Source organism: Hyperoodon ampullatus (genome assembly GCF_949752795.1).
Source record: "Hyperoodon ampullatus genome assembly, chromosome: 6".
In the NCBI taxonomy this organism is placed as follows: domain Eukaryota; kingdom Metazoa; phylum Chordata; class Mammalia; order Artiodactyla; family Ziphiidae; genus Hyperoodon; species Hyperoodon ampullatus.
The window spans coordinates 28,393,645-28,416,717 of record NC_136919.1 but is presented as its reverse complement, the minus strand read 5'-3'; positions in this window follow the sequence as shown (position 1 = coordinate 28,416,717).

The following is a 23,073-nucleotide window of genomic DNA, read 5'->3' as shown; positions in this document are numbered from 1 at the left end:
GTCAAAGCCACATCAAAGACCTTTCTAAAAACTTCCATGAGTTATAGAGATAAAAACTAGAGTATGAAAACTATCATTTCACAGAGTAAGCTACTGCTCTAAGATGCCTTATCTAGGTCCAATTCTTTGAGAACGCCAAATTTTAATTTTCCTTTTTAAAAATTATTTTAGGTATCGTTACAGAAATGAAGAGTGATTTCCTACTGCTCTAATTAGCTTTTCATATGCCTCCCCAGAGAATTTTTCTGATTTACAAACTAGCGTGATACATGAAAGGTTTACCTACATATTTTTAAATAATCAACATAAATATGAATTTTTATCAGGGAACTAAAACTATATATAAATTCTTCTGACCTATGACTCTTAGATAAGAAATGGGTTATCTACTAATTAGTTTCTTTCAGGGTCTTCCCACTTAAAGGCAGAATTCCTAAATCTATGTTATTTCAGGCAGAATAAAACACAAATGATATTTCATCTTTATCTGGGGAGGCCTGCGCTAGCTAATCTGAAGAAATGAAAATCTATCATATTTCTACCATATCAAGTTTATAACATATAAAAGAAAATGCTTATGTGTGAGTGCATATGGTATCTTCTCAACGTGAAAAATAGCTTCATACGACTATCTTTGTACTAAATGATGAACGAACAGAGCTACTTTTTTTTTTTGGCCGTGCCACGCAGCACGCGGGATCTTAGTTTCCGGACCAGGGATCGAACCCATGCCCCCTGCATTGGGAGCATGGAGTCAACCACTGGACCACCAGGGAAGTCCCCAAAGCTACTTTTTTTTTCTCTCTCCTTTTTTTTCTCCTTTTTTTTTCTGCAGTGTGTGGGCCTCCCACTGCCGCGGCCTCCCCCGCCGCGGAGCGCAGGCTCTGGACGCGCAGGCTCAGCAGCCATAGCCCACGGGCACAGCCGCTCCGCGGCATGTGGGATCCTCCCGGACCGGGGCACGAACCCGCGTCCCCTGCATCGGCAGGTGGACTCCAAACCACTGCGCCACCAGGGAAGCCCCCCAAAGCCACTTTTTAATGTCAACATTGACCATCTTTAGGTTTTAATCCCAGAGATTATGTTCAATTTCTAAAACCAAATACTTCTGAGTAACTAACTCTACTTTCACAAATAAGTGTCAAAAAATATGCCAAAAAATAATTTAATATTTGTAAAGGAGTCTTTGCCAGGATGTATATAATTTCTGCTTTTACAGTACATCCTAAAGTTCTTTTTTTTTTTTCTTTTTTTTTTTTTTTTGCAGTACGCGGGCCTCTCACTGTTGTGGCCTCTCCCGTTGCGAAGCACAGGCTCCGGACGCGCAGGCTCAGCGGCCATGGCTCACTGGCCCAGCCGCTCCGCGGCATGTGGGATCTGCCCAGACCGGGGCACGAACCCGTGTCCCCTGCATCGGCAGGCGGACTCTCAACCACTGTGCCACCAGGGAAGCCCTCCTTCACTTTTAAGCTCTGTGGGTTCTCAGCAATTGTGCAAGGCTTTCCTATTCTGAGGTATCTGGACTTTCAGAGATCTGCTTGGAATAGTAAAATCAGAGGACAAATTCATCAGGCAGGGCTAGGATATCTGTGGGTAACAGTTTAATAGCTGCCAAATTTAGGGTTATAAAGAGACATCAGAAGCTGGATACGGTCTTGGGGGAAGGGGATGGCTAAACATGGTATGTCAAAAATCCTGAGAAAATAACTTATTTTTTGAGCCAGGGATTGACTTTTTCAGGCTCAGAACAGAGGGTAGACTCTATAAAAATGGCAAGTAGAAAACGGCAGAAATCCTTGGTCAGAAGATGGCAAAAGAAATCGATGTACTATGAAGCAAATGCAATTTAAGGACACTTTTTCTTTTCTTTTCTTTTCTTTTTTTTTTTTCACAAGTCCCTTCCAAAGTCTGGGCAAGGCTCCAGCATTGTATTCACATGCTCCTCTATTTTTGTAAACTTGTCCAAGTTGGACATTTTAAGAGTAGTCCCTTATGACCCTGTTTCTCCACTCTGACTTTTTGTCTATTTAGCCTCCTATCTGGTGATACGGAGTAGCTGTGGCCACTTTGGAGATCTAGCTAAAGGGATATTGAGCAGTTGCATTAACTCATATATAAAGAAAACTTGACAAAGGATTTCCCAAATTTGACAGCTACTAAAAATGTACATGACATAATCAATAACAAGTTGTGAAACTGACAGAAACTTTTGTACACTGTCAATAAAAACAAAAACACAAAATTCCATGCTTCTGGCCATGGCAGAGTAATAGGTTTCAGGCTTAACCTACCATAAAAAACAACCATATAACTGTACAAAATATATGACATAACTATTTTGAGGCATCAGACTACCAACAGGTCTGTAATTCTGGAGAGAAGGAAAGTACATTGGATGAATCCCACTTTTGCCCTAGCTTTCTATCAGAGAGCAGTTTCCCATCATGAAGCAGGGAGTTGAGGCCCCTGCAAAAAGCAATGGTCTTGCTGAGCCGAGAAGGCAGAGGATGGAGAGCAGGGTGCTGAGCAGGGCACCAGAAAGGTAGGAGCTACAGAAAGAAGTAGGTATGGATTATTCCCATGGGTCCTTGGAAGAGGCTGGGCTGCACTCGTGTGGCACAAAATTCTGTAAGGCCAAACAGAAAGGAATGGTTCTGAAGTCAAGAACTGAAGTGAGATGTCTGATAGTGTACAGCACTGGGAGACTGAGTTCTGGCCCAAACAGAGTAGAGAGACCTTGCTAAGCATCACTGTCATTCAGTTGAGACCCAGAAAAGCTGCATAGATGAGTCATGCTACAGAAAAAGGAAAAAATACTGACGAAGAGCAAAAGGATATCAAGCCCCAATCCACATGTGTATTAAGCAGAAAAGCTTCAAAGTGAATCAGCAGAGTATCCCAGTTGGCAAAGTTGGCAAAGCACAGAGACAACATATCCAGGACGCCTGGAATCAGTAAATGTCAGCAAAGTCAGAGTTCAGCCACCAGAATGGGTTTTGGGACAGAGTTTTAGTCCTGGGAAAAGCCTGGGAGAGCATGATAGCATCCCAGGACCTGAGAAACATGACATGTCATCAAAACAAAATCCCAGTCATGAGAACAGGACCCCAGTTAAGAAAACTTGGGCTTATGTAAGGATCAGACTAACAGCAAGTAGGACAATTTTGGAGGTAGAACTATTTCAGTACTTCCTGTCTCCAGTCAGATTTAGTTCTAGGAATTATGGGCAGGACCAACACTGCAGGTGGAAGCTAGGTGGTCCTAACCGTGAGGATCTAAACAGAGGGGGAAGATGGGGAAATCATACAATTGACGAGGGGGGAAAGCTTAGTGACTATAAGTCTGGGTTCAGAGGAGAACAACAGCCATATCTGGACAGGAGAGGCCTAACTGGAACAGGGTGGATGGAGAAGAAGCACAATGTGAGCCCAGGTGGGCAGAGGCTGTGAGACCCTCTGATCAGAGAGGACAGGTTGGAACTAGGAAGGCAACTTGCCTCCACTGCAAAATTGCCTTGTGGACCAGCCTGAGTTTTCTTCCTGCTGTTTTAAATGCAGTCTGGTTCCTAATTAGGACCATGTGTCACTCACAGACCAGGCTATCAGTGACCATTATATGCTTCTAAAATTACCAACAAGTGTGTATGTGAAAGAAGAGCTGCATTCCCAACGTGACAGTGACACTTGCTAGACTGACATTGTCAATACAGATCAAAGGACTAATTAACAATCAAAGGGAATAGTTTTGCCACACAGAGCAATCTAAAGCTGACTTCGTCTGAATACCTTGGCAGTCCTAGGAAATCAAGCATTAGGAATCTGCTATGGATCCTTCATGCCAGAAACAGCCTTGCCAGTGATAATTATGAGACTGATTGGGCCAAACAACAAAGGAAAGAATAAGCCAGGCTTGGTAACTGGGAGCCCTGCTATGCAGGCCTTGTTGGTCATCACCAGTGGCAACAGCAGGTTTCTGTGTTTGTTTCTGCAAAATCTGTACAGAAACAAAAAGCAGAAGAGACAAAACTATTGTAAAGGAATAGATACTGTGAACAATTATCAATGAAATGATTGTGTATATAAAAACACAAGTAAACGAACTTTCTGAGATAATCACCAAGGTCGTTAGAGAAAAAGAAAATGCACACAAAACCCAATATCCTTCTAATGTTAATGCTTCTATTTCTACCAACTTCCCCACTCATTGCCTGATCTAGAATTTTATACCCAGGTTTTTAATATTACATTTTAATAATTTATATTATTAATATTCTCTTTAAAATTTGTTTTGAAATTTATATTTTGATTATGTTGGTAATCATTATAATTATTTATGCTATTCATTTAACTGATTTTTACTATAACTGCCAGTACTCTTATAACTTCACCATTCTCAGTTTCTTCATTATGATTCATCGCCTTGGCTGAGAGTATCTCTTAGTAATATTATCTGGATGGAACTTTTGTACATCTCATGAGCTGTGCATATTATACAGTATCCTTCTGTTGCCACTGCACAAAAAAGGCAATATGCCTAAATGTGGGATCTTTAGTCATAACATGGTCGTTGTCTTCCCACCACTTTAAATATTGCTTCTAGCATTGCCATCTAGAAGTGGAGACATCCTAGATCCACTTAATTTTTTTTTTCTATACAAATAATCTGATTTTTTCCTACCTGGATGTTTGTATTTTTTTCTTATATCCTTTGAAATTCAGATTATCTCAGCAGGAAGTACCTAAATATTGGCTTCATTTCATTAATGCTGCCTGCTTCTCAGTGAGACTATTTACTCCACAGATTCAATGCTTTCTTCAGTTTAGGAAAGTTTTCTATAGTCCAACTTTGATTACTGAGATTTTACCATTCATTTTGATATCTTGTTCATTTACTTGTTATGTTGGTTCTCCATAATCTTTCATGTTTCATCTTAGCTGTCATCATCTTCCTATCTTAATCCTCTCACTCTGTATCCTGGAAAACTTTCCCAAATGTGCATCTCACATTCACTCATTCCCTTTTCTGTGGTGTCAGTTTTTATCTTTATTATATCTAATGCATATTTTATTTCTCACATGGCAGGTTTTAGTATCATCCTGATATTTACTTACTTTGTCTCGCTCTGTTTTCATCTCAGTCCTTTGCCTTATTTCCTCTTTGTTCTCTTGTTTCACAGTGTTCATGTTTTGAATTATTGAAATTACAAAACAATAGCTTTTAAAATTTATCTCCACGTACTACAATGTATTACCACCACATCTGCACCTGCATTTTAAATGTTCTCCTCCTTGTATGCTACAAAACCTGTACATAGATCTCATGTTAGTACATACTATTTTCCTATTTATTCATCTTAGAAATCAGACATAATATCTGCCCTTAATTGGGGGCGAGGGGGAAAGAACTATTCATGATTTCTCTACTATCCACCTGTATGCTCTTAAAATCTCCATCTCAAATATAAATCTGGAAACCCTGGTTGGTCTGCACATCTCCTTGGCTGTGTTCTAGCACTTATAATCATGGAACTAGTCTCTCCACTGACCTGTACGTGGTCAGCCAGACGTCTAGATGGACACATATTCCTGCACAATCATGGGCAGGGAGAGGACCCAGAGCTAGCGAACCCATGGTCACCAACCCATGGTCACCCTTTCTCATCATGGGCAGGGAGAGGACCCAGAGCTAGCAAACCCATGGCAACCAACCCATGGTCACCCTTTCTCACTAACACCTTCAGGTCTCATTTATACTTTTTTTTTGCCCCTAATCAAGGTTAAATTACTAAGAATTGTAAACCTTCAATGGATATAAGAGACTGGTTGGAAAGACTGATATGAAAGTGGGGGTAAACTGGCTGCAGCTGCCTCTGATATTTGGTTGACTAGGATCTTATACCTTTGTGATAGATGGATTCAATGAGGAGAATGAAATCACTCAATTTTCCTGTCTGACTTACATTGTGCCCTAGATCTCTAAGATCCCAAAGTAACTGGAAATTTCTCCAAGGATCTAGCAAAGCATTGGCCAAATAGTCCTAATTCCACGTTATTATGAATGCATATACTTCTGTGACTATAATAACATTTAATTGGAATTTGTGACTGTATCTGCATTATCAAAAACTGTAGGCCATTAAGGATAGGACATACTCAAGACTCCTTCCTCCCTTACATTCCTTCCCCTTCTCACTCCAGCCTGCAAATACTGGAAGGAAAAATTTTATTAATCTGATCGATCAGATTCAAAAAGAATGATCAGACTGACACTGCTAGTGGAAGAAGTAACTGTATATTTAAGAATCTTATATATGGGTAAAGCTCTCTTCCTCTACTGGGAAAGTAAGGTCCCCTAGGCTCTGCCAACCCTGAACAGACCCTATCACTTTTCTCTTTCTCCTGCCCTTTCTTAAAAGTAGCCAGAGGGTAGTGAGGTCCAAGATATGGGTCTGAGGAGAAGGACTGTCAGCAGGAAGCTGAAAAGTCCACGTTCAAGCTCAGCCATCCACTTGGGACACAATCCCAGTTGATGATAAAGTGACAGTTCATTATGTCCCTGTCTCTTTGGAACTGTATGAAGAGGAGAAGCAATGATCTGAGGCAGGATAGAGTTGTTCCTTGGTCTCTGGCCTAATTTTATCTAATATACCTTAATTTGTTCCAAATGTAATGGAGAGTAAGCCAGTAGTCATTTGTCAGTTGCTTAACCTAGCTTGTATTTGTACTAATTTAAATCATATTTAAAATATTGGAAAGAAGTATATAATATAAAAGGTGAGCAAGAATAACTCCTATAAGGAGCACTCTATGGAAGGCAACAAAAAACCTGGTATTGATTAGTTTTTCATTGTTTGAATCTTCAGAGAAAATAATTGTTTATTGACCAAGTGGTACTAAATTCTTCAAATTCCATCTCAAACTTCGCCTCCACAATAACAATACTGTCTTAATTATTCAAATAGTATATTTATCTTAATTTATTCTTATCTTTCCTAATGATTTTTAATCCTCCCACTCAGAACTACCAACTATATCAATTATATGTAATATATAATTATTAAATATAATAATTTCATTATAATTACATGTAATATATATATACACACACCACCAATTATATTACAAAGTTATTAACAGAGAAGTGTATACAATGCCCAGACACAGTTTCAAGTGTATCTAATACATACATACAAACAATAAGAACCCCCAATCAATTCCAGTTTGCAAACGCCAAATTCCTTTACCCACACTTATTCAAAATATATCTTCTGTATGACTCTTTCTTAAACACTTGGGGCATAAATAAGAATAAGACAGAAAGAGTTCCTAGTATATACCATTGTTTTAATTCCTTTATTTTAAATGCGCAGGCAAGGCATTGGTTACACCTCCTTGCTTGTTTAAACTTGCAATAATTTAGAACTCTTCCACATACACAGCTTTTTTTTTTTTTTTTTTTTTTTTTTTGGCTGCACTGGGTCTTAGTTGCGGCACGTGGGATCTTCGTTGTGGCACACGGGATCTTTAGTTGCAGCATGCGGGGTCTTTTTTTTTTTTTTTTTTTTTAGTTGTGGCATGCAGGCTTCTTAGTTGTGGCATGCATGCAGAATCTAGTTCCCTGCCCAGGGATCGAACCCAGGCCTCCCGCATTGGGAGTGCAGAGTCTTACCCACTGGACTACCAGGGAAGTCCCACATGCACAGAACTTTAGAAAGACCATGAATTTTTTCTCAGCTTGATATCAAATAGATTATTAGCTCCTATTTCTGCAAGTACTGGAACAACCTTCTTAGTTACACACAGATTGTGATAGGCTCATATTCCGGAAGGCACAGGCCATGCCTAAATTACTGTAGGTGATCACTATGTCACTCTTCTTCTTTCCTTCCTAGATTTTCCTGAACCCCCAGAGTCACTTCTTAGCACCAGTTGTATTTTTCCAAGGGTTCTTCAGTTTCCATCCCTCACTACAGTTTATCACTTTATTACTGTCTTATTGTATTTGCCACAGTAGAATTACAATATATTTTCATTTCATATAGAGGGTCTGCATTTACCTGAATAGAATTTGTCAGTTAGCAAAGTTGTCAGAACTGTCACAATTACATTTCATCACCCTCAAGCCTCTTGTTGGTTAAAACACTGCATTGGCTACAGGTGTCAAAATGTTCAGTAAGTTTTTGTTCCTTTTGAATTTCAGCAGTCATTTATTACAGTGATTTAGGGTGAAGTTAGCCTAGGGTAGGTATTTGTGGCAATAAAGCACTGTCCTCTAGAAGATCTGCTAGTTCCTTACCTGTTTATTCCTGCTCTCACATTGAGTACTGAAATGCAATCACTCTATATCAGAACAATTGTTCTCCCATTTATGAGCTAGTCTTTTACAGGATATGACAGAGCCTATGTGAAAATTTCTTGTAGGCAGAGTTTTAGACAGCTACAATCTTAAAAGACTTCCCAAAAATCTTTCCAAGAAACCCAAAGTTTCTGGCTATAACATTTGTACTTGTGAACTCTGCATTGTTGGTACATTCACAGTAAGTGACACACTATGAAATCTGTCTTTTCTGCTGAAGAGTGGAGCATGCTATAGTAATTCAAGAGTTATGCTTTAAGGTTTAACACACACACACACACACTTCTGTCTGTCGTGGCATTTACATTCTGTGCTTCAGATTTTCCTTGACTTCCAACAGGGTTAGGTCCTGATAAACCCATCACCAGTTGAAAATATTTTAAGTCAAAAATACATTTAATACACCTAACTTTCCAAACATCATGGTTTAGCCTAGCCTACCTTAAACGTGCTCAGAACACTTACATTAGCTTCCAGTTGGGTAAAATCATCTAACACAATGTCTATTTTATAATAAAATGTTGAAAATCTCTGGTAATTTATTGAATACTGTACTGAAAGTGAACAACAGAATGGATGTTTGAGTTCAGAATGCTTGTAAGGGTATCATGTGGCTGACTGGGAGCTGTGGCCGCTGCCCTGCCCTGCATCATGAGAAAGTATCACAGCCCAGGATACTCCATATTGCTGACCCAGGAAAAGATGAAAATTCAAAATCCGAAGTGTGGTCTACTGAATGCATATCCCTCTCACACCATCATAAAGTCCGAAACTCAGCAGTCAACCATCCTAAACTGGGGACAATCTACTTGAAACTCAGTCACCAGGAACTGCCCACATTCCAAACTAAGAGAAAATGAGGAAGTATGTTATTAAAGAGATAAAGGTAGAGAGATGTTAGATATAGTCTTATATCTAAGTTTCTCACTAGTCAGCTGATGATCCTTCTGTGACCAGATAAATATCCTGGAAGACATTCACCAATAAAGATTTGTGAATGCATGCTGTCTTACTCATAGCTCTTTAAGCTGTTTGCTGCCTTTTTGCTTCTTCAAAGAAAAAGCCACCAACCCTAGACTTCCCAATATGCCTGTTTTCACACAGTACCTGACTTTATCACCTCTTTCTCATGCATCTTGTGATTAAAGGCTTGACCCTATTTCCACCTCAGACTAGCAGTTTTAAAAGGCAGTTCCCGGGCTTCCCTGGTGGCACAGTGGTTGAGAGTCCACCTGCCGATGCAGGGGACACGGTTCGTGCCCGGGTCCGGGAAGATCCCACATGCCGCGCAGCGGCTAGGCCCATGAGCCATGGCCGGTGGGCCTGCGCATCCGGAGCCTGTGCTCCGCAACGGGAGAGGCCACAACAGTGAGAGGCCTGCGTACAGCAAAAAAAAAAAAACAAAAAGGCAGTTCCCAAATTTGCAGGACTATGAAACTGGATCTGGTAAAATCTTTTTAATGGGTGAGAGGAAAAATATCCACATGTCAGCCATCCAGCAAAGATTTCTCTTCTGATCTTTTATTTGACTGTGCTCTGTGGAATGGACCAGATTGACCCAGGGACCCAGGCACCATTGGATATCAGGGGCAGATGTGGAAAGCCAGAGAATCCAACTAACCTCAAATGTCTTCTCTGATAAATCTAACTTATTCTGATTTGGACTTCAGGCAGTGTGGTGTAATAGCAAGATGCCTGCTATAAAAATGAGTCTGGGGTTTGAATATTTTTATATAATTTGGTGACCTCATCATGACATCTCTTTGAGCTTCAGATTTTCCTATCTAAAATGAGGAGAGAAGGCTAACTATCCTGTTGGCTTTTTTGTTTGTGTTTTAATGTAAATGGTTTGTTGACCAGAGGGGAGGAAAGAAACAGGGAGAAACCAAAAATGATTCAGAACTTAGATTCTGCATACATGCATGAATTGAAAATTTATTTCATTGAGTTTTGGTTTTTTTTTTTTGAAAAATGAGCCGTTTGGATGAATTTCCAGTGTGATTTGCAATGAACAAACTCAGTGCAATTATCCGCCATGTTTGTGGAAAAGCCTAATACTCTGAAAATGACTAGACAATAAAAACTCAACAGAAGTCTCATAGACCAGGGAAGAAAATCACTTAAGTATGGTTGATCTCCTTTTAAACACAAGAAGAAATGCAATTTAACAATGAATTAGCAAAATTTGGATAGCCAAAGAAGATATAGGAAATAACTGTTAGATGAAGTCAAGAGTTAGCAAAAACACAAAATTGGCAAAGTGAAGAATGGTTCAGTGGGAATAAAAAGTAAGAAATAGATAGCTTCAAAGGATCATGCATAGGAAGAGACAATAGCCTTTTTATGATGGATCAGTTATAGAAGGAGGTACAGAGAAGTATCAATCCCATAGCCATCACTATAGTTCAGGTCTTCATTAATTCACATATGAATTTATGTCCTATGCTTGTGTGGTAGATAGAATAATGGTCCCCCAAAGATGTCCGTGTCCTAATCTCTGGAACCTGTGAATATGTTATAGTACATGGCAAAAGGGGACTCTGCGGATGTGATTAAATTAAGCATTTTGACATGGGGAGATTATCCTGGATTATACATTTGGGTCTAATGTAACCAGAGGTGTCCTGATAAGAGGGTGATAAAAGGGTCACAGTCAGAAAAAATGTGATTATGAAAGCAGATGTTTATAGTCAGAAAAATATTCAAAAATATTATCCTATTAGCTTTGAAAATAGAGCCAGAGGGTCACGAGCTAAGGAACACAGGTATCCTCTGGAAGCTGAAAAAGTCAAGGAAACAGATCCTCCCCAGAGCTCCAGACAAAGCACAGCCTGACCTACACCTTAATTTCAGTCCAGTGAAATCCGTTTCTAACTTTTGACCTCCAGAATTGTAGATAATAAATTTGTGTTGTTTTAAGCTACTAAGTTTGTGGTAATTCCCTATAGCAGAAAAAGGAAACTAATACACCTGGTTTCCCCAATCACTCATTCCTGTTTCCAATTGATCCAATACATAGCAACAAGTTAACTTATCTAAAAAGTCATTTTTATCATAGCACTTCTCTGTTCAAAACCTTCAGTGGTCCCTCAATTCTCAACTGAAAAAAATTCATTCCTGAGCTGAAAGTCATAACACCCTCCTCCCTTTTTTGAAGCATTTCCATTTCTTAAAAATTTTCATTGAGATAAGAACACAACAAATTTTAAGAGTACCATACATTATTGTTGACTATGTGTACAATATTGTACATCACATCTTCAAAGTCTATCTTACTTAACTGAAACTTTGCATTGATTAATAACTCCACATTTCCTTCTCCCCACAGCCTCTGAGAACCACCATTCCAGCCTTTGAGTTTATAAATTTGACTATTTTAAATACCTAATATAAGTGGAATCATGCAGTATTTGTTTTTCTGTGTCTGGCTATTTCACTTAGAATAACGTCCATTCATATTATCAAATATTGCAAAATAATAGAAAGAAAGAAAGAAAGAAAGGCATCCAAATTGAAAGGAAAGAATTAAAATTATACCTGTTTGCACATAACACGATCTTATACATAGAAATCCTTAAAGACATCATTAAGAAAAACTGTAACAAGTAACATGAATTCAGTTAAGTTGCAGGATACAAAATCAACACACACAAAAATCCATTCTTTCTATACACTAACAACAAACTATCTGAAAAGGAAATTTGGGGGAAAAATCCCATTTTCAACAGCACTAAAAAGAATGAAATACTTAGGAATAAACTTAACTAAGGAGGTGACAGATTTATATACTGAAAACTACAAAACACTGATGAAGGAAATTGAACAAAACACAAATGGAAAAACATCCTGTGCTCATAAATTAGAAGACTTAATGTTGTTAAAATGTCCAAGCTACCCAAAGGAATCTACAAATTTAATTCAATCCCTATCAAAATCCCAAAGACATTTTTTCAGAAATGGAAGTCAGATCTCTTAACTCTATCACCAATCACCTTCCCAAATTTAGGCATCAGTACTGATTTGCACAAATCTTTATTCCAACTAAACTAGTCTTTCACCAATTTACAGTCTCTTGAAAGGCAATGTCTATAATAGATCTATGCACAATAAAATTCTCCTGTCTGAGAGCATTTCTAAACTTCATTTAAATAAAAAATAAATTGACAGATTAAAATACATAAAATATTCACTGTTTAGAAAATAAATTGGGAAAATATTTAAGACAAGCATAATAGAAGAATATTTTTCCTAGTTTAATATCTAATATATAAGGAATTAATATAAATGATTAGAAACACATAGATGACATTAGGGGAATGCATAGAAATGTCAAAAATGTATTTCACATAAAAAATTTTAATTGATTAGAAAGTAAATGGATAAAATATTCAACCAAATAAATTCAACTTAAATAATTGCATATTATTTTAATCTATAAATGAGTAAATACTAAAAATTATAATTATAATGCCAAGTGTATGGTGAAACACATCCTTAACACGGCTTTAAAAAGTTAAAATCCTAGAATACAGCATTAAAATTGTAACCTCAACTTTTGATTAATCTATTCCTAGAAATTCAGAGTTCAAATTGTCTGAGTGGGGAATTGCTTAAATTATGGTACATGTATTTTATGGAATTTATGTATTCTAGAAGTTTTTAAGAATTTAGGAAAATACAATTTAGAGAATTGTATGTAGATTATGTAAAACAATATAAGACATGAAAGGCCTTATGCATGAAAATGTTATCAGTACTCATTAAAAAGTGATGAAATTGTTTTACATTTTTCTTGTAACATTTTGGAAATATTTTATTTTGAGTACATATTAGTTTGTGTAAAAATAAACTTTATTTTAAAAAAACATTTCTACCCATCTTTCAAGTCTCACCTTAACTTTGATTCCCCTATATTTTTCTTTTCTTTTATCAGACCAATGGAATATTTTGCTTCTTCTCTTCCAAAGCACACAAAGCAGTTTTCATGAAACTCTTGTCATACTACTTTGTTTGCAATTATTTATGAGCATAGAAAAAGGGACAGTCATGCATATTTTTTATAGGACTTTTAAACACATAGTTCAATGCCAAAAATATAGTAGCTGATTAACTAGTGTTTGTTGTAACATTAACCTAACTCATTTTAGTACAGTTTCTGTGTTCCAAACAAGAGTGAATGTTTTTCCCCCATACAACTGACAGATATTTTTAAAGACTGAAATTCTAAGAGGAAAAATTTTGTTCAACATGTTTTGCATCACTGATATAATAAAAGAAAATCTGAATGATAGGAAAGGGGTATCCCCATTCAGTTATTTTTAAAAGAAAAAACAAATTAGTTTCTGATAAAACCTGGACACTCAAAACTCTAAGAATCTCTGTCCCTTAGCTGCTAGAATCATTCAATCCCCAATGGTTTATCTCTACCAGTATTTCCTGCTGGGTGAGAAGCACTGTCTCTGATGCCATATGAAACACCTCTGTGACCACACCCAGGACAGGACTTCTCCATTTTACCAGAGCCACTGAATTAATAATTCATTGTCAAGGTATTGCTACCTTCCTGAGTTTGGAAATCACCGCTACCACTGGTGTTTACTCCAAAAGATATAAGTGCCAACTCTAAATTATGTGTGAGCTCACCATATCTTTTTGGATATTATCTGACCATTCCCCCTATGGGCCAGTTATAGAGCTATGTCAATTTCCCTAGCCCAGTCCAGCTTCTTTTCCTTTGCCAGAGACCCATGCCACTAAGGTCCCTGCATGCTTCATGGTAAGGACTGACCCACTGCTGACATGTCCTCTGCAGAGAAAAAGAAATAGCTATTTGATGTTTTCTCTTTACCTGATACAAGACTATAAACCCTGTAACCATTGGCTTCTTTCTGAAATAAGTATTAATATACTTTTAAAACAAAAGGAAATTTAGTCAAGTATTGAATATTCACCATACTTAGCAAACAGAGGTAAATTACAAAGACTCAAGCCTCCATGTTTAAACTGATCTCCAATGAGGAGCAGAAAAATCTGCAGCATGTGGTGTACAGCCTAATATTAAGGATCAATATTATGTGCTGCCTTGACATCTGGTGAAATAGGAGAGCCTTGAATGCTCTAACTGCAAGGTTGCCTCTCAACTCTCCTCCCTTAGATGAGGTCTCCTAGCCAAACAGTCGTCCTTATCAAAGGGGTCAGGCACAGTTCCCGCCATACCTGAGTAGTTGGTTTTAACTTCCTACCAACCTGCAAAATTATTCAAACAAGCCAAGCACATCCTCCTATGGGTGCCAGGGAGCATCCTACCCTCTTACTGTGACAGAGCTTTTCACTCTGTTCCCAAGTCCAACACCTGAATGACCCTGTATAGCATACAATATCCTCCTCCTCCAGGCTACGAGTATATGTGACTAATGAACTACCATCAAACTCATCTATCCAGTGTCAAGTCTCAGGTGTTTGACCATCCTCACAACCCTAGGATGGGAATCCCTCCCTCACCAACAGGGCGAATAGGAAGCAATTAAAACATATCAATAAAGGAGCTTCTTGAAAATGTACAGCATGTTCACAAATATGAATTTGGTTTTGTTATTTTTTCCCCTCAGACTAGAGTTCTTGGGAAGATACAGTTTCTTCTTATAAAATCTTCACAACTGGATTTGGCTGAGTGGTGGATCTCCATCAGCAGCTTTGTATTCAGTGCTACTCTGTTCCTCTCAAGCACACCAAACATACTCAGCAATATCCAGAACCACAGATCTCTATTTTTTTCCCCTAAAGTCTTTAAGCCACATACACTGAAAATATTATCATTATTAAAATCAGCATCCAAGTCCAGGTCAAGGATTTCTGCGAGGGTAGGACCAGAGGATGCTGATATTTCAGTATACTGATGGAAGAAATTTGTTCCTAGCAAGTGTTTTCAAATGTTCATAAGCCAAAATCAAAGTAATTATAAATGATAGCTTGAGTGAACATTTTATATTTTCCATCTGTTTCTTTGTGTCCTTGTGCTTTTGCTACCTTCCTTAAGGAAACAGGAAAATGAATTAAGGGGTGGTGTGGAATAGTGCAAGTTGTCTCTACCATCCAGTCTTTAGCTATTATCTTAATTATGGATTAGAAATATAGCATCCCAGTTTGGAGACTAAATTTTCCAGCTTCCCTTGCTCCTATATGTGACTGTGTGGTAAAGTACTAGACAAAGAGATACAAAGAAAAATGTTGTGTGGGAGTTCTAGGAAGTCTTCTAAAAGGAAGGCACTGCACCTTTCTTCCCTCCATTTGTGCACCTTCCTGCTGGCTGGGGTATGGCGTGATGACTAGATTTTGAGCAGCAGCTTTTGAACCACAGGACAGAATGCCAAGTATAAAACAGCATCAGAGGGAAGAGAAGGAACCTAGATTCCTAGAGACTATCAAGCTACCACAGCAGCCCTGAACTACCTACCTCCAGACTCTCTTACATAAGAAAGAAAAATAAACATCTGTCTTGTTTAAGCTAACTGTTATATGCAGCAGAACTTCATCCTAACTGATACAGCTGGCATACCTAGAGCTGCTTTTCAACTAGTTCATACCAGCATAGCCATGCTGAATATTAATTTAGGAAATTCTGTTAAATGGGTTATTGAGACAAATTCCACCTAAAAATGCTGTACAGCAGCTGCAGAGGCAGGAAATTCACCCTGTGAATCTTGCTAGTACAAACCCGGGCAACCCCTGGTGGACTGCTGAGTGGACAAAGCTAGTATCAGTAACAGTGTCAGCGGCAAGTTCTGGGCCCACCTGCTATTTTGGAGGAGCACAACATTTGCAGGGGCAAGGTAGCAGAGCAGATGACAGGAGTTGTAGCACTGGTGGCAATATTATCATGACTATTATTAAAAATTCAGGGTCTCCACACACATAGGCAGAGCAGTCAACCACCTCCAAGATGCTAAAGGTTCAGGTGCCAGGAATATTCACTATCCTTTTAACAAAAAAGTAACTTAAATAGTATACATGCTTCCTAATATCAAATAATGGCTCAGACCACAGCAACGGTTAGACAGTAAAATCCACGACAAACAAAAGACCAAGCTATTCATTTCTAAATAATTCAACAACTTATTAAAATTATTAAATTAGATGAATGATTTATCTGATTAAATAAGTAGTTGTATGATTTTATACACATACATATATAACTTAGAGAATAAAAGGAGAGGGACCTTCAAGATGCTGGAGGAGTTAAGATGTGGAGATCACCTTCCTCCCAACAAATACATAAAAATACATCTACATGTGGAACAGCTCTCACAGAACACCTACTGAACGCTGGCAGAAGACCTCAGACTTCCCAAAAGGCAAGAAAATCCCCATGTACCTGGCCGTGTGGCTGACAGGGTCTTGGTGATCTGGCCTGGTGTGAGGCCTAAGATTCTGAAGTGGGAGAGCCGAGTTCAGGACACTGGAACACCAGAGACCTCCTAGCCGCACATAATATCAATTGGCAAGAGCTCTCCCAGAGAGCTCCATCTCAACGCTAAGACCCAGCTTCCACCCAACGGCCACCAAGTTCCACTGCTGGACGCCCCATGCCAAACAGCTAGCAAGACAGGAACACAACACCACCCATTAGCAGAGAGGCTGCCGAAAATCATGCTAAGTTCACGGACACCCCAAAACACAACACTAGACGTTGTCCTGCCCACCAAAAGCCAAGATCCAGCCCCACCCACCAGAACACAGGCACCAGTCCCGTCCACCAGGAAGCCTACACAAGCCACTGAACCAACCTCACCCACCTGGGGTAGATACCAAAAACAACGGGAACTACGAACTTGCAGCCAGCGAAAACGAGACCCCATACACTCCGTAGGTTAAACAAAATGAGAAGAGAGAAAAATACACAGCCGATAAAACCACGGTAAAAACCCACCAGACCAAACAAATGAAGAGGAAATATGCAGTCTACCTGAAAAAGAATTCAGAGTAATGATAGTAAAAATGATCCAAAATCTTGGAAATAGAATGCAGAAAATACAAGAAATGTTTAACAAGGAACTAGAAGAACTAAAGACCAAACAAACAATGATGAACAACACAATAAATGAAATTAAAAATTCTCTAGAAGGAATCAATAGCAGAATAACTGAGGCAGAAGAATGGATAAGTGACCTTCAAGATAAAATAGTGGAAATAACTACCTCAGAGAAGAATAAAGATAAAAGAATGAAAAGAATTGAGGACAGTCTCAGAGACTTCTGGGACAACATTAAATGCACCAACATTCACATTATAGGGGTCCAAGAAGGAGAAGAGAGAGAGAAAGGACGTGAGAAAATATTAGAATAGACTGTAGTCAAAAACTTCCCTAACATGGGAAAGGAAATAGTCAATCAAGTCCAGGAAGCACAGAGAGTCCCATACAGGATAAATCCAAGGGAAACATACCAAGACACATATTAATCAAACTATCAAAAATTAAATACAGAGAAAAAATATTAAACGCAGGAAGGGAAAATCAACAAATAACATACAAGGGAATCCCCATAACATTAACAGCTGATCTTTCAGCAGAAACTCTGCAAGACAGAAGGGTAGGGCAGGACATATTTACAGTGATGAAAGGGAAAAACCTGCAACCAAGATTACTCTACCCAGAAAGGATATCATTCAGATTTGATGGAGAAATTAAAACCTGTAAAGACAAGCAAAAGCTAAGAGAGTTCAGCAACACCAAACCAGCTTTACAACAAATGCTAAAGGAACTTCTCTAAGAAGGAAACACAAGAGAAATAAAAGACTACAAAAACAAACCCAAAACAATTAAGAAAATCGTAATAGGAACATATATATCGAAAATAACCTTAAATGTAAATGGATTAAATGCTCCAACCAAAAGACATAGACTGGCTAAATGAATACAAAACAAGGCCTGTATATATGCTGTCTACAAGAGACCCACTTCAGACCTAGGGAGACATACAGACTAAAAGTGAGGGGATGGCAAAAGATATTCTATGCAAACGAAAATCAAAAGAAAGCTGGAGTAGCAATTCTCATATCAGACAAAATAGACTTTAAAATAAAGACTATTACAAGAGACAAAGAAGGACACTATGTAATGATCAAGGGATCAATCCAAGAAGAAGATATAACAATTGTAAATATTTATGCACCCAACATAGGATCACTTCAATACTTAAGGGAAATGCTAACAGGCATAAAAGGGGAAAACAGTAGCACAAAAATAGTAGGGGACTTTAACACCCCACTGTCACCAATGGACAGATCATCCAAAATGAAAATAAGGAAACACAACCTTTAAATGACACATAAAACAAGATGGACTTAATTGATATTTATAGGACATTCCATTCAAAAACAACAGAATAGGGCTTCCCTGGTGGCACAGTGGTTAAGAGTCTGCCTGCCGATGCAGGGGACATGGGTTCGTGCCCCAGTCCAGGAAGATCCCACATGCCGCAGAGTGGCCGGGCCCGTGAGCCATGGCCGCTGAGCCTGCGCGTCTGGAGCCTGTGCTCCACAACGGGAGAGGCCACAACAATGAGAGGCCCACGTACCGCAAAAAAACAACACCAACAACAACAGACTACACTTCTCAAGTGCTCATGGAACACTCGCCAGGATAGATCATATCTTGGGTCACAAATCAAGCCTTGGAAAATTTAAGAAAATTGAAATCATATCAAGTATCTTTTCCGACCACAATGCTATGAGACTTGATATCAATTACAGGAAAAAATATGTAAAAAATACAAACACATGGATCCACCACAGGGCAGACAGCAGAAGCAAGAAGAACAACAGTCCTGCAGCCTGTGGAACAAAAACCACATTCATAGAAAGACAGACAAGATGAAGAGGCAGCGGGCTATGTACCAGATGAAGGAACAAGATAAAACCCCAGAAAAACAACTAAATGAAGTGGAGATAGGCAACCTTCCAGAAAAAGAATTCAGAATAGTGATAGTGAAGATGAACCAGGACCTTGGAAAAAGAATGGAGGCAAAGATCGAGAAGGGGCAAGAGATGTTTAACAAACATCTAGAAAAATTAAAGAACAAACAAACAGAGATGAACAATACAATAATTGAAATGAAAAATATACTAGAAGGAATAGCAGAATAACTAGGGCAGAAGAATGGATAAGTGACCAACAAGACAGAATGGTGGAATTCACTGCTGCAGAACAGAATAAAGAAAAAAGAATGAAAAGAAATGAAGACAGCCTAAGAGCCCTCTGGGACAACATTAAATGCAACAAACGTTCACATTATAGGGGTTCCAGAAGGAGAAGAGAGAGAGAAAGGACCAGAGAAAATATTTCAAGAGATTATAGTTGAAAACTTCCCTAACATGGGAAAGGAAATAGCCACCCAAGTCCAGGAAGCACAGAAAGTCCCATATAGGATAAACCCAAAGAGAAACACACCGAGACACATAGTAATCAAACTGGCAAAAATTAAAGACAATGAAAAATTACTGAAAGCAGCAAGGGAAAAATGACAAATAACATACAAGGGAACTCCCATAAGGTTAATAGCTGATTTCTAAGAAGAAACTCTATAAGCCAGAAGGGAGTGGCATGACATACTTAAAGTGACGAAAGTGAAAAATCTACAACCAAGATTACTCTACCCAGCAAGGGTCTCATTCAGATTTGATGGAGAAATCAAAAGATTTACAGACAAGCAAAAGCTAAGAGAATTCAGCACCACCAAACCTGCTCTACAACAAATGCTAAAGGAACTACTCTAAGTGGGAAACACAAGAGAAGAAAAGGACCTACAAAAACAAACCCAAAACGATTAAGAAAATGGTAATAGGAACATAACATATTGACAATTACCTTAAACATGAATGGCTTAAATGCTCCAACCAAAAGACACAGTCTTGCTGAATGGATACAAAAACAACACCCATATATATGCTGTCTACAAGAGACCCATTTCAGACCTAGGGACACATACAGACTGAAAGTGAGGGGATGGTAAAAGATATTCCATGAAAATTGAAATCAAAAGAAAGCTGGAGTAGAAATACTCATATCAGATAAAATAGACTTTAAAATAAAGAATGTTACAAGAGACAAGGAAGGACACTACATAATGATCAAAGATCAACTGAAGAAGAAGATATAATAATTGTAAATATATATGCACCCAACATCAGAGTACCTCAATACATAAGGCAACTGCTAACAGCTATAAAAGAGGAAATCGACAGTGACACAATAATAGTGGGAGACTTTAACACCTCACTTACACCAATGGACAGACCATCCAAACAGAAAATTAATAAGGAAACAGAAGCTTTAAATGACACAATAGACCAGATAGATTTAATTGATATTTATAGGACATTCCATCCAAAAACAGCAGATTACACTTTCTTCTCAAGTGTGCATGGAACATTCTCCAGGATAGATCACATCTTGGGTCACAAATCAAGCCTCAGTAAATTTAAGAAAATTGAAGTCATATCAAGCATCTTTTCTGACCACAATGCTATGAGATTAGAAATCACTTACAGGGAAAAAAACGTAAAAAACACAAACACGTGGAGGCTAAACGATACGATACTAAATAACCAAGCCATCACTGAAGAAATCAAAGAGGAAATCAAAAAATACCTAGAGACAAATGACAATGAAAACACGATGATCCAAAACTTATGGGATGCAGCAAAAGCAGTTCTAAGAGAGAAGTTTACAGCTATGCAAGCCTACCTCAAGAAACAAGAAAAATCTCAAATAAACAACCTAACCTTACACCAAAAGGAACTAGAGAAAGAAGAACAAACAAAACCCAAAGTTAGCGGAAGTAAAGAAATCATAAAGATCAGAGAAGAAATAAATGAAACAGAAACAAAGAAAACAATAGCAAAGATCAATAAAACTAAAAGCTGGTTCTTTGAGAAGATAAACAAAATTGGTAAACCATTAGCCAGACTCATCAAGAAAAAGAGGGAGAGGACTCAAATCAATAAAATTAGAAATGAAAAAGGAGAAGTTAAAACAGACACTGCAGAAACACAAAGCATCCTAAGAAACTACTACAAGCAACTCTATGCCAATAAAATGGACAACCTGGAAGAAACGCACAAATTCGTAGAAAGGTATAACCTCCCAAGACTGAACCAGGAAGAACTAGAAAATATGAACAGACAAATCACAAGTAATGAAATTGAAACCATGCTTAAAAATCTTCCAAAAAATAAATGTCCAGGACCACATGGCTTCACAGGTGAATTCTATCAAACATTTAGAGAAGAGCTAACACCCATCCTTCTCAAATTCTTCCAAAAAACTGCAGAGGAAGGAACACTCCCAAACTCACTCTATGAGTCCACCATCACCCTGATACCAAAACCAGACAAAGATACTACAAAAAAAGAAAATTACAGACCAATATCACTGATGAATATAGATGAAAAATCCTCAACAAAATACTAGCAAACAGAATCCAACAACCCATTAAAAGGATCATACACCATGATCAAGTGGGATTTATCCCAGGGATGTAAGGATTCTTCGATATATGCAAATCAATCAATGTGATACACCATATTAACAAATTGAAGAATAAAAACCATATGATCATCTCAATAGATGCAGAAAAAGCTTTTGACAAAATTCAACACCCAGTTATGATAAAAACTCTGCAGAAAGTGGGCACAGTGGGAACCTACCTCAACATAATAAAGGCCATGTACGACAAACCCACAGCAAACATCATTCTCAATGGTGAAAAACTGAAAGCATTTCCTCTAAGATCAGGAACAAGAAAAGGATGTCCACTCTCACCACTATTATTCAACATAGTTTTGGAAGTCCTAGCCATGGCAATCAGAGAAGAAAAAGAAATAAAAGGAATATAAATTGGAAAAGAAGAAGTAAAACTGTCACTGTTCGCAGATGGCATGATACTATACATAGAGAATCCTAAAGATGCTCCAGAAAACTACTAGAGCGAATCAACGAATTTGGTAAAGTTGCAGGATACAAAATTAATACACAGAAATCTCCTGCATTCCTATACACTAATGATGAAAAATCTGAAAGAGATATTAAGGAAACACTCCAACTTACCATTGCAACAAAAAGAATAAAATACCTAGGAATGAACCTACCTAGGGAGACAAAACACCTGTATGCAGAAAACTATAAGACACTGATGAAAGAAATTAAAGATGATACCAACAGATCAAGAGATATACCATGTTCTTGGATTGGAAGAATCAACATCATGAAAATGACTATACTACCCAAAGCAATCTACAGATTCAATGCAATCCCTATCAAAATACCAATGGCATTTTTTACCTCACTAGAACAAAAAATCTAAAATTTGTATGGAGACACAAAAGACACCAAATAGTCAAAGCAGTCTTGAAGGAAAACAATAGAGCTGGAGGAATCAGACTCCCTGACTTCAGACTATACTACGAAGTTCCAGTCATCAAGACAATATGGTACTGGCACAAAAACAGAAATAAAAATCAATGGAACAGGATAGAAAGCCCAGAGATAAACCCACACACCTATGGTCAACTAATCTATGACAAAGGAGGCAAGGATATACAATGGAGAAAAGACAGCCTCTTCAATAAGTGGTGCTGGGAAAACTGGACAGGTACATGGAAAAGAATGAAATTAGAATACTCCCTAACACCATATACAAAAATAAACTCAAAATGGATTAA